Consider the following 13,053-nt stretch of genomic DNA (forward strand, 5'->3'; position numbering starts at 1 on the left):
GTGGTTAATGAATAATGGCAAAGTAGTCGGATACCAGCAGAGCAGATGCATGCACAGAGGTCTCTGGGAACATCCAGAAGGAAGCCAGTCACTTGGCATAAAAATGTTGAAGGAGACCACTGAAAGAATGTGATGTGTTTATCGCCATTATCAACCTGCACATCATGTTTCTATGCAATGAAGCTCTAGTCATTCCAAAATAATATAAATACATTGTTTTGACCTTAATTTCACAGTTAAACTTATGTTACCTCTCTAAACTTTCAAATCAAAGTTCTACTTCTCCTTACCCCTTGTGATAATAGGGAGTTAAAAGGAGTAACTTCAAACCTCTGACTTTTTTTCTGACCCTGTCAGGGAGCTGAAGTCACAGAACAACCAGATGTCTGCGGTAAGGATGCAGGACAACCAGAGCCCTCATGCATGGTTGGTGGGAGCAAAATGGTAGAGCCACTTCGGAAGATGGTGTGACAGTTTCTGATCAAGTTAAACATACACCCAACAAATGTAACAGCAATCATACTCCTGGGTATCTACCCGAGAAAAATGAAAACTTACGTTCACACAAAAACCTGTACAAGGATGTTTATAGCAGCTTTATGCATAGTCACTCAAACTTGAAACAATTTGGATGTCCTTCAACCGGTGAACGGATCAATGAACTGTGGTCTGTTTATACAGTGGAATACTACCCAGCAATAAAAAGGAATGAACTACTGATTTCACACAACAATATGGATTAATCTTAAATGCACTTTGCTAAATGAAAGAAGCCAAAGCCGAAAAGCTACAGATTGCATGATTCCACTGATATGATATTCTGGAAAAGACAAAACCATAGAAATGGAAAACAGAGCCTTGGTTGTCAGGAGTTGAGGGGTGGAGGAGAGGAGACTATAAAGGGGCAGTCAAAAGGGAATTTTTGGAGTGATGGGACTATTTTGTAATGGACTTTGGTGGCAGATACCCAACTCCATGCATCTGTCAAAACCTATGGAACTGGATGCTACAAAGAGTGAATTTTACTGTATGTGAATTAAAAAAAAAGAAAAGAAACTCAAGTAAGATGTTGGGCGAGGGGAGATGGAAATGCAGACTATGACAAACCAAACTGTATTACAAATGAATCACGTAACTACCCTGAAGATGATTAGGGAAAAAAAGAGCCGACCTAAATCACTCTGAAAAACAATGTTTTGACAGGATACCGTAACACTAAAGGTAAAAAGAGCAGGATACAAACACTATACTCTAATTGGTTGATTTGTTTCTCACAGGGTTCTGAGTAAGCAATTCTGAAGCCATTTGGATTCTGGAGCGAGGTAAGTAAATATATTGTAGCTAATGGGAGCCCATTCTCATTGTGAGAGCAAGAAACTACAAATAAAGAAAGGAGCAAGACTAGGATAAATCCTGTGGTGCTCAATTGGAGTCAGAAATATCAACATGGACTCATGATTTTTTTAAAGATTTTATTTATTTATGTGAGAGACAGAGTGAGTGAAAGAGCACATGAGCAGGGGCAGAGGGAGAGGGAGAAGCAGACTCCCCGCTGAGGAGAGAGCCCAATGCAGGACTCGATCCCAAGACCCTGAGATCATGATCTGAGCCAAAAGCAGACGCTCAACCAACTGAGCCACCCAGGCATCCTTATTTTTAAAAGATATTTATACACAGATAAATAGATATAGAAGTAAATATAGATGTGTGTAGTCTACCTATGACAGCCCAGTAGCAATGGTTACATCTAAGCACACAAATCTTGGTTTCTAAATATCATTCTCCAATAAAAGGAACCAGGACTCCTGGAAGAACTGATGGAGTCCAGGACTTTGGCAAGGACAATACAAGATGAACCTGCCACGTGTTTTGGTGCCAGAAAGTAGAGAAGTGCTCAAAAAAATTATAACTAAAAATAGGATGAGAGCATGGTAGAAGTGCATAGGAGCCAACCTGAAAGAGATCCTCATGGCCAAAGTTGGAACAATTTGAGCAACAAAATAAATAGGGATAGTATTAGAATATAAACTTAAGAATGAATAAATATCCATGAGTCCATGCTGATGTAAATACATAACTGGATAAATAAATAAACAGGGGAGAAGGGGCAGCCCTCCCATAGAGAAGAACTCTAAGTAAAATAGAAGGAATGAGGAAAATAGAAAATAACCATTAGAACACCACAGTAGTCGTTGCTCCAGGCAAGACCCAACAATGGATGCAAAAACTTGTTTGCAAAAGTTTAAGTAGAAATAAGATATTTGCATGGTCTCAAAGTATCTCTCCAAAATATTTAGTAATTACAAAGAGAAAAATAGTAAGTTTATAGTCAAGAATACCACAGACACCACTTGGCAGATTAACCAATTGTTTGAGATTAACATCACGGGTAATACATACGAACATCATGCATCCTCTCATATGATGTATTGAAAAGGGCACATCACCTTTGTGTTATCCTTCCCAAGAATGCATAACTTTAATGTAATTATGAGAAAACAACAGGCAAACCCACATTAGGGGACCTTCTACAAAATGACTGACCAGAGACAAATCGAGAAACAGACCCTTAATTACAAAGAACCCAGAGAGGAGGGGCGTGGGGAATGGGTTAAATAGGTGATGGGGATTAAAGAGTGCATTTGTCATGATGAGTATCAAATTATAACACTGCATGTTAATTAGCTGGAATTTAAATAAAAGTTAAAAAATAAAAATTAAAAAATGAGTCTGTTTTTGAATAGGTAATATACAATTGAAAAGTCAATATAGGAAGTCTTATTTCCACCATGATCCTCCTCTGTTTACCACCCCCGGAAGTAAGCATTTTTTTATCATTGTTCTATGGGTATGTAAGACGTAAAAGGACATAACATGAGGGGAAACTGGGTGAAGGGAATTTGGGAACCCTGCCCTATTTTTGCAATTTGTCTGTAAGCCCCAAATTATTTCAAAATAAAAAGTTAGGGGCACCTGGGTGGCTCAGTCGTTAAAGCGACTGCCTTCGGCTCAGGTCATGATCCCAGGGTCCTGGGATCGAGCCCCGCATCGGGCTCCCTGCTCTGCGGGAAGCCTGCTGCTCCCTCTCCCGCTCCCCCTGCTTGTGTTCCCCCTCTCACTGTGTCTGTGTCAAAGAAAGAAAGAAAGAAAGAAAGAAAGAAAGAAAGAAAGAAAGAAAATAAAAAGTTAAAGACAACAATAGAAAAAAATCAGAGATGTAATTCTTAAGCTTCTGTGACTGTCTTTTCCAACAATAGCCCCACTTGTTCTTCTAGAACCTTGCCACTCCCCTATCTAGAGGTGCAGTCTTTTTCCCCTCCCCTGAAACCTCGACAGGACTTAGGACGATGTCAGTGACTAGAACAGGCCCTTCATGACTTCTGAATCTAGGTCGTAAAAGGTGATGCAGCTTCTTCCTGGCTCTCTCTTTCTGGACACTCACCCTTGGAGCCCAGCCACAGTTTTGTGAAGAAGCCCAGGCCACACAAAGACTTCACATGTAGACATTTCAGCTGAAAGCCCCAGCTAATCACTAAGCCAACAGCCAGACCTGCGAACACACCTTCAGATAATTCTAGGCAACAGCCTTCAAGTCATCGCATCAGTCACTGAGTGAAGCAGAGATAGCTGGCCCACTGAACCCCGCCCAAACTGTGGATTTGTGAGCATAGTTGTTGTTATTATTGTTTGAAGCTACTAAGGCTTGGGGTAATTCACTAGGCAGCAAAAGATAACTGGAACAGCTGCCCTAAACTGATATGATTAATTGCTCTTGGAAGATATTGGATTATATCAATTTCATCTCTTAAAACAAAGCTTGACTCACATAGGTAAAAAGAGAACCCGTAAGTGGTATGAGTTTGGTAGGGTTGTCTTTTTTTCCTTTTTGTTTCTACAGTGATTTATTTTCCAACACAGTATTCCTTTCTAAAGGAGATCAATATGACACAGAGTTATTGAGATATGTCTTTTAAGTTTCTACTTCAATTCCAGTTAGTTAACACAGTGTTATGTTAGTTGCAGGTATACAACATAGTCATTCAACAGTTCCATACATCACTACCGGGATATAACTTAAGGGTATATTAGGCTTCTGTTTTGCTAGGTCTCATTCTAAGCACATCCATATTAATGTCTACCTGTTCACTTTCAGAACTAAGTCATCCTCTTTGTCAGTGAAGGAGGAGCAATGTGATCAGTGTCCTAATTTCTTCCTTCCTTCTTTGCCCTATACTCACCCTTTAAGTTTAAACCTATAATCTCCTGGTTGATATAGATTCTTGCCTTCTAAATAGTGGTAGGACCACACAAATAACCATCATTTACCTGCAAAGGGATGTTTTAATGGTCTTCAGTTAGGTTTTTTCTTAAATTTGCCAACTTGCACACTAAAAATCATGCTGAAAGTAGAAAAGCAAGACACATCAACTTATCAGTAAAATATGCTGATATCAAAGTTACCAAATAATAGGTCAATAGCCACCTTAGGAATATTTGAGAATCTCTTTTACTTACATAGCTCCTAACTCCTAATTTTCACAATTAAGCTAAATTACTACCTTGATCTTAAAGAAACTGCAAAATAAATTGTACCATCTTTGAGATATTAACATGGAGAAATAAAGCAGCGAATTAGCAATGCTTATTTTTCTTCCTGGTATAATTAAGGAACTGGCTAATATTCTAGGAATGTATATTACAAAATTATTCTGTTCTTATCTGTTAGATTAAAGTGAAGCATGTCTCAGCATACCTTCTTTGAAGTCACTATTACCATCTGAGCTCACATTAATCTCTGCTTCTTTCTACTTTGAGAGCAAGGGAAACAGCATCAAAAGACCACTGAGTTTTGAATCAGAAACATCTGAGTTTGAATCCTGCTCTCTGTCAACCTCCTTGCTATGTCAGTGGTTCTCAAATTTTTAACATGCATCAAAATCACCGGGGGGGGGGCTTGTTAAACCACAGGTGACTAGGACCCAGCCCGTAGGTTTCTGATTCACTACGTGTGGGATGGGACCTGAAAATTGTATTTCTTATAAGTTTCTAGATGATGCTGAGTTGTACACATTTGAACAAATTATTCCTTATTTTGAGTCTCAGATTCTATGGCTGAAGAAACTGGGAAGTTTTTATCTATACTATAAACATTCATTTCCTTTTCCCTGTATCACATTCCACAATTCTGAAACCCAAGCATTTCAGAAAACAGAACTCATGTTTTTCCTCTTAAATTTGGTTCAAATTGTTTTGGCAATAAGCTTGGTCTATTAACAATCTTCATTTATTACATATTGTTTTTATTTGTTAAATATTTTATTATACATATAATTTGGTTATTGGGGACTGTGGTCCTACCCCACTAGAGTTGTTCCATATTATATAGGCTATAAACCACAGTACCTTTCTAAAATGAGGGGAAATATCTGAATTCTTTTTTTTAAAGATTTTATTTATTTATTTGAGAGAGAGAGAATGAGAGAGAGCACATGAGAGGGGGGAAGGTCAGAGGGAGAAGCAGACTCCCTGCCGAGCAGGGAGCCCGATGCGGGACTCGATCCAGGGACTCCAGGATCATGACCTGAGCCGAAGGCAGTTGCTTAACCAACTGAGCCACCCAGGTGCCCCAAAATATCTGAATTCTGAAGTCTGGCTCTAGTTTTGAATGAGAGATTGGGGATCTGTGTTTAGCACTTCAACATACTTATATATTTTCCTTGACTTATTCAACTTTTCATCTTTCCCAACTTGATTACAAACCCCTCAAGAGCAGAGTCATGCCTTATGTGGCAATCTCCACATCACCTAGTATACACTAAACATGAAATATATGCTAAATAAATAACCACTGGTTTGAATTTCTTGAGTCTAATAAGATTTGAGTAAAAGATTGACGTGATTCCATAGTGTGAGATTAGAGAAGATAAATCAAAAACATTGCAAGGCTCTCAAATTGCAATTGACCATAATCTCCATAATCCCAAATGATTCCGACAAGAAGAAAATGTAACAATGACATTCCTGCTCTTTTTTGCCCTTGTCGTACATCATATCTACACTATTTTTTAAAGATTAATTTATTTGAGAGAGAGAGAGACAGAGACAGAGACAGAGAGCAGGGGAAGAGAAGAGGGAGAGGGACAAGACTAGTATACACTGAGCGCAGAGCCTGACTCGGGGCTCCATCCCAGGACCCATGAGATCATGACCTGAGCCCAAATCAAGAGTCAGTCAGCTGGGCCGCCCAGGTGCCCCATCATATCTACAGTATTGAAACTGGACCTTGTTTCTCTCACCTTCTTAAGAACCTGTGCCTATTTCCATATTTCAATTTGACCTCTCTTTTCTGATGGTTCCTTTCCATAAGCTTTTATGTGTGTTCAAATCTTTTTGCATTTTAAAAAATTAAAGAGCCTTTTCAATAAATGATGTGGGAATAATTGGATATCCACAGACAAAAACAAAAAACAAAAACCTTGACTCACACTTCATACAAAAATTAACCCAAAATGGGTCATGGACTTAATTGTAAAACATAAAACTACAAAACATTCGGAAAGTTCATAGGATAAAATCTTTGGGCCTTAGGGCTAGGTGAAGAGTTTTTATCATTGACACTAAAAGCATGACCCATAAAAGGAAAAAGTGATAAACTGGACCCCATTGAAATTAAAATTTTTTTGCCCTGTGAAAGACATTGTGAAAAGGATGAAAAGAGAAGCTCCAGATTAAAGGAAGACATCTGCAAGCCTTAGATCCCATAATTAAGGCCAGTATCTACAATACATATAGAACTCTCAAAACTCAACAGTAAAAAAAAAAAAAAAAAAAAAAAAAAAAAAAAATCCAACTAGAAAATGAGCAAAAGACTTAAATAAAATTTCACCAGAGAGGACATAAAAATGGCAACTAATCGCATGAAAAGATGTCTAACACCATTAGTATTTAAGGGAATAAAAACTAAAACCACAGTGACGTGTCACTACATATCTATCAGAACGGCTAAAATAAAAAGCTGTGACAGCACCAAATGCTGGTGAAAATGTGGAGAAGTTGAATCACTCATACATTGCTAATGGGAATATAAAATGGTACAGTCCCTCTGGACAACAGTCTGGAGCTTTCTTAGAAAACGAAACTTGATTTTTATTAGCTAAAAACTGGAAACAACCTAGATTCCCTTTAGTAGGTGAATGGTTAGACAAATAGATAAACTATAGTACATCCACACCACGGAATACTACTCAGCAATAAAAAGGAAAGGGACTAATGATGTATACCATAACCTGGATGAATCTCCAGGGAATTTTGCCGAGTGGAAATGCCAATCCCAAAATGTTACAAACCGTACAATTCCATTTATATAACATTTTTGAAATGATGAAATTATAGAAATGGAAACAGATGAATGGTTGTGGGGGGCCAAGGTCAGGGTGGCAAGAAGGTGAATGTGGTTTTAAAGGAGCAACATAAGGGAGCCTTGTGATGATGGAAATGCCTGTATTTTGACTATGGTGGCAGATAAACCTACATGTGTGGCGAAGTTGTATTGAACTCAACACATATACAAGAATAAGTAAAACCGGGAAAATCTGAATAAGATCAGTGGATTGCATCCATGTCAATATCTTGGTTGTGATAATATAGTTTTGCAGATGTTACCTTTGAGAGGAAAATGGATAAAGGGTAATTTCTGCATTATTTCTTACAATTGCATGTGAAACTATAAGTATCTCAAAATAAGAAGTTTGATTTTAACCATGAAAAAAAATAAAGTCCTTCAACCCCACCTAATTCTCTTTCTACCACCTGATATCTCTCTTCCTTTAATCAGCAAAACTTCTTTAAGAATGGTTCAGACTCTGCTTTTACATCATGACCTTCCAATCACCATTTGACCAACTTCAGTCTGACTTTGAACGCCAATACTCAATTGAAACAGCTATTTGCCAAGCTGATCAAGAATTTCCAGGTCACTAATTCCAGGGACCTCTCCTCAGTCCTTTTCCTAACTGACCTCTAGCAGGATGTGACTTGGTTAAACACCTCTGCTACTCCTAAGTCTCTCACCTTGCTTTCCATGACATCCCACACTTCTGCTTTTCCTCTTATCTTCCTGATAACACCTTCTAAGTTCCTTTTGTAAATTTTTCTTCTTTCTTAGGTGTTGATAACCCTTCATGTTCTTTCTGCCCCAACCCCCCTTCCCTTCTCTCTTTCTTCGTTCTCACTGATCGTCATGTGTATGCCAACAAATCCCAAATCTAAATCTCCAGGCCAGATCTTTGGAGCCCAGACTATTATAACTGCCTACTACTGTCCTGAAGAATTAATTCAAATCAAGATGCCCAAAACTGAATTGTGACCACTCCTTCCCTCACCATTGACAACTGTTCTTTTTCCTATGTTCCCTTTTGGGGTTACCCAAGCCCGAATCCTAGAAGTCATCATCACCTTGTCCAGTGGCTCTCAACTGAGGGTGATTTTTTTTCTCTACCCCAAGGGACAGCTGGCAATGACTAGAGACATTTTTGGTTCTCACAACCTGGGGGATGGGGGCCTACATGTTATTAGCATCTCATGGGCAGAGGTCAGGGATGCTGCTCAACGTCTTATAATGCACAGGCCCCACAAAAAAGAATGACCCAGCCGATAGTGCTATGTCAACAGTGCCAAGGTTGAAAAACCCTGAACTAATCCCTCACCCTAACCACACATGTCCAATCATTGCCTTGCCTATTCGGTCTCCTAAACATCTCCTGAATCCATCCAGTGTTCTCCAGTCCTATTACCATGACTCTAGTCACCATCATCTCTTACCAAGATTACTATGGGTCTCCTAACTCACTCCCCTGTTCACAGTCTTATCCACTCTCCTCCCTATTATCAGAATGAGTCTTTGAAAACTCTCATCTAATCTTATCACTGCCCTAGATAAAATCTTCCAGTGTCTTCCCAGTGTATTGCTCTTAGAATCAAGTCCAGACATGGACAATTTACCCAAAAAAATACAAATAGTAAATAAATATACAAAAGAGTTCAGTTCCTCTAGAAATCAACAAAATACAAATTTATTTTTTTACCGTTTATTTTATTTTTTATTTATTTTTTTATTATGTTATATTAGTCATCATACAGGCCATCATTAACTTTTGATGTAGTGTTCAATGATTCATTATTTGCCTATAACACCCAGTGCTCATTACAAAGTACAAATTTAAATAAGATTTCTCCCCTAATCAAAATATGGAAAAGACAGGGGGGAAAGTGACTCTTTTTACTGATGGTGAAAAAATAAATTGATACAAACTTTTTCTAGGAAATAATTTGGAAATATATGTCAAGAGCTTTGACTAAGGTCATACCCTCCTACCTAGTAATACAATTTCTACAAATTTATTCTAGCAAAATAATGAGGGTACAATAAAAGACGTATATAGAAAAAGTCCACTGCTGTATCATCACTTAGGATTTACAAACTAGTGGGAATAACCTAAGTGATAAATAAATAAGAATAAATCATACATATATACATGTGTATGTGTGTATATATATATACACACACACACACACACACACACACACACACACACACACATATATATCATGGAATACAATGTATATATTAAAAAGCATCTTTCCAAAGAATATTCAGCGATGGAAAAATGCTCTAAGATGATTTCAAGTGAATAGATTATGTTGTAACATATACAGTATAACTCCAATGCAATATGTACGCATTAAAACATTATAAGAACATGCACTAATAAGTGAAATAAGCCAGGCAGAGAAAGACAAATACCATATGTTTTCACTTGTTCATGGAATCTAAAAAACAAACAAAAAAAAGAATAATCAAACAAAAGCAGAAACAGACCCATAAATATAGAGAACAAACTGATGGTTGCCAGAGGGGAGATTGGTGGGGGGCTGGGCAAAATGGGTGAAGGGAAGTGGGAGGTGCAGTCCTGCAGTTATGGACTGAATGAGTCACGGAAATAGGAGGAACACACAGGGAATATGGTTAAAGGTATTGCAACAGCACTGCATGGTGACAGATGGTAGCTACGCTTGTGGTGAATTTGTAATTCACTGTAAGGTGTAGACAAGTTGAATCACTATATTGTACACCTGAAACTAATGTAACGTTGTGGCTCAACTCTACTTCAATTTTTTAAAAAAAGAACATGCACTAAAATGTTAATAGTGTTAATTTTGTTAAATAGTGTTTATTTTGGGGTAGTAGTGATTATAGCTTTCTTCTCTATACTCTCCTGTATTGTTCAAATTATGGCAACAGGCAAATGTAGTATTTGAAATATAAATTTCTAAAATGATTGTTCTATGAACTATGTGTGAACGCACACATGTATGTGTTTAAGGGATAACGAGATGAAGAAAGAGAGAGAAAGCACATTGTTCACAGAGGAACAGAGGTGTTGTGACTTGAGGTGTAATATCCAGGGGAAGGTGACAGACTCCAGTTGTGATCCAGAAGACAAAAGCGAGCTTGGCAAGCAGGATAAGGACAGTCAACAAGGTCCACTTGCAAAAGTTCACAAAGATGCTGTGAGAACCTGACTTCTCATCCGGAAGGTAACCTCTGAAGGGAAACTGGATACCAGGTGCCTGGATCCTCACTGGGCCAGGATGACGAAGCTTGCGCTTCCAGCTTTGCTTTATTGGTCAGTACATACATGAAGATTTTTACACCTCATGGTATTAAAGGTCACTACCCTTTAAAAAAAAAAAGATTTTATTTGTTTATTTGACAGAGAGAGACAGAGCGAGAGAGGGAAGACAAGCAGGGGGAGAGGGAGAGAGAGAAGCAGGCTCCCCGCCGAGCAGGGAGCCCGACAAGGTGCTCGAACCCAGGACCCTGGGACCACGACCTGAGCCGAAGGCAGACGCTTAACCGACTGAGCCACCCAGGAGCCCCAGAGGTCACTACCCTTTTAATAATCCCTCTAATACTGCACCCCCACACCCAGAAAAGTCCCCCTTGAATCTGAGAGCCCAAAGAAAAAAGCAATATTATTCACATGCAGGAACGGTGGCACAAACTAATTAACATTCTCATCAGAACTGGTCCATTCGGTTTCACATGCCAGTGCTTAAGCTGTTCCACAGGACCTCCCCTCTAGACATGTGAAGTGCATCAGTGGGTTTTCAAATTAACACTTATTGAAATTTGAAACTCTTCTTTTTCTTAATTTTTTTCGTAGTAATATCTATTGACCTTCACAGCTGGTATTCTGGGTAATACACATGTGCTTGCAAAGACAAGAAACTAGAGAGCGGAGCCATGAAAAGAGACTGAGAGAGAGAGACACAGGGAGAAGGGGCCTGGGAGAAGGAGGACCTACAGCAAAGGTCAGGATTTGCTCTAAGAAGCTGCCAGTACTCTCATCGTTGATGGTACAGAAATGATAATTTCATATGGTTCAACCACAGTCTGAAGAACGATCATCCCATGTTTGATAAGAAAAAAAGAGGGAGAGACAAAGAGGGAAAAGAAAGGCATGATACCCAAGAATGACCTGGATGGATATGGGTCCTACAGCTCCACAATGCTAACTTTGATCATCCACTTTTAGAGATAAAACATAACGGCCATTGTGGACCAGGTCACAATTTAGAGACCCACAAGAGTGGAAGGAAGGCCTTAGAAAGAACCACATCAAAATGAATGGCTAATGGCTCAAATGCTGGACTTGTGTCTTCTGAGGAGCCATTCTCCTTTTAAGATTCCTCACCGGACAGACTGCTGATTGCCCGCTTTCTCGGAGACAGCGCTAACATCAGTCACCGCGATGTGGAGCATTTATTCTTAGTGCAGCTTTTACTGCAGAAGGCCCGGGCGTCCCCGGTGGGATCAGTCAGAGTGCCCAGGTGCCCGAGGACCGATAAAAGCACACGCTTCCATCTCTTTATTTCTTGGTTTCATGGGTGAGGCAAAACTGCTTCTGATTTGGTCGCTTGACAGGTCTCTAGCATCAGGGAGTGGGAAAAGGGAAAGGGAACTTCTTTTCTGCTCTTTTTTTCCTCCAAATGTATATTTTTTCCAACACTCCACTTTCACGTAGTTAAAAACTGGGTCCTTGCCAGGACCTCTGAATAAGGAACGTGTTGTCATCACCAGGGAGAATCCAGTGGTTCTCACCTCTGGCTGATTATCGCACTTGCCTGGGGTAGATGTTTCTTTTTTAAAAAAAGATTTTATTTATTTATTTGTCAGAGAGAGAGAGAGAGAGAGCACAAGCAGAGGGAGTTGGCAGGCACAGGCAGAAGCAGGCTCCCCACCAAGCAGAGAGCCAGATGCAGGGTTCAATCCCAGGACCCAGAGATCATGACCTGAGCCAAAGACACTTAACCGACTGAGCCACCCAGGCGTCCCTGGGGTAGCTGTTTCTTTTTCTTTTCAAGATTTTATTTATTTATTTGACAGAGAGAGACAGTGAGAGAGGGAACACAAGCAGGGGGGAGTGGGAGAGGGAGAAGCAGACTCGCCGCTGAGCGGGGAGTCCAATGCGGGGCTCGATCCCAGGACCCTGGGATCATGACCTGAGCCGAAAGCAGACGCTTAACCACTGAGCCACCCAGGCGCCCCTGGGGTAGCCGTTTCTTAAAGCACACATTCCCAGGCTCCAGCCCAGGCCTGATGAATCAGAATCCCTGAAAGTTTATCTTCTTGGTTTAACTCACTGATTCTCAACCGAGGGATGATTTCATCCATAGGGGACATTGGGAAACATCTGGAGACAGTTTTGATTGTCATAAGTAGGAAGGCAGGGCTACTGGGAGCTAGTGGGTTGAGAGCATGGGTGTCGCTAAACCTCCTACAGTGCCCGGGACAGCTGGACAGCCACACAACAGAGACTGATCTGACCTCAAGAAGATGGGTAAGACTGGAAAAAGATTACCAATGGGTCATTACAACTTACTGACAAGAACAGTTACTAATTACTCAATCCAGCTTATATTTGAATTATCCAAAGTCCTAAAAGAGAGGATTGACCACCGCAACAAAAAATATACAAATGTTGCCTCTTG

This window comes from Callorhinus ursinus, unplaced genomic scaffold, assembly GCF_003265705.2.
Source record: "Callorhinus ursinus isolate GAN/ISIS: 27379988/994484 unplaced genomic scaffold, GSC_fseal_2.0 scaffold16, whole genome shotgun sequence".
Taxonomy (NCBI): domain Eukaryota; kingdom Metazoa; phylum Chordata; class Mammalia; order Carnivora; family Otariidae; genus Callorhinus; species Callorhinus ursinus.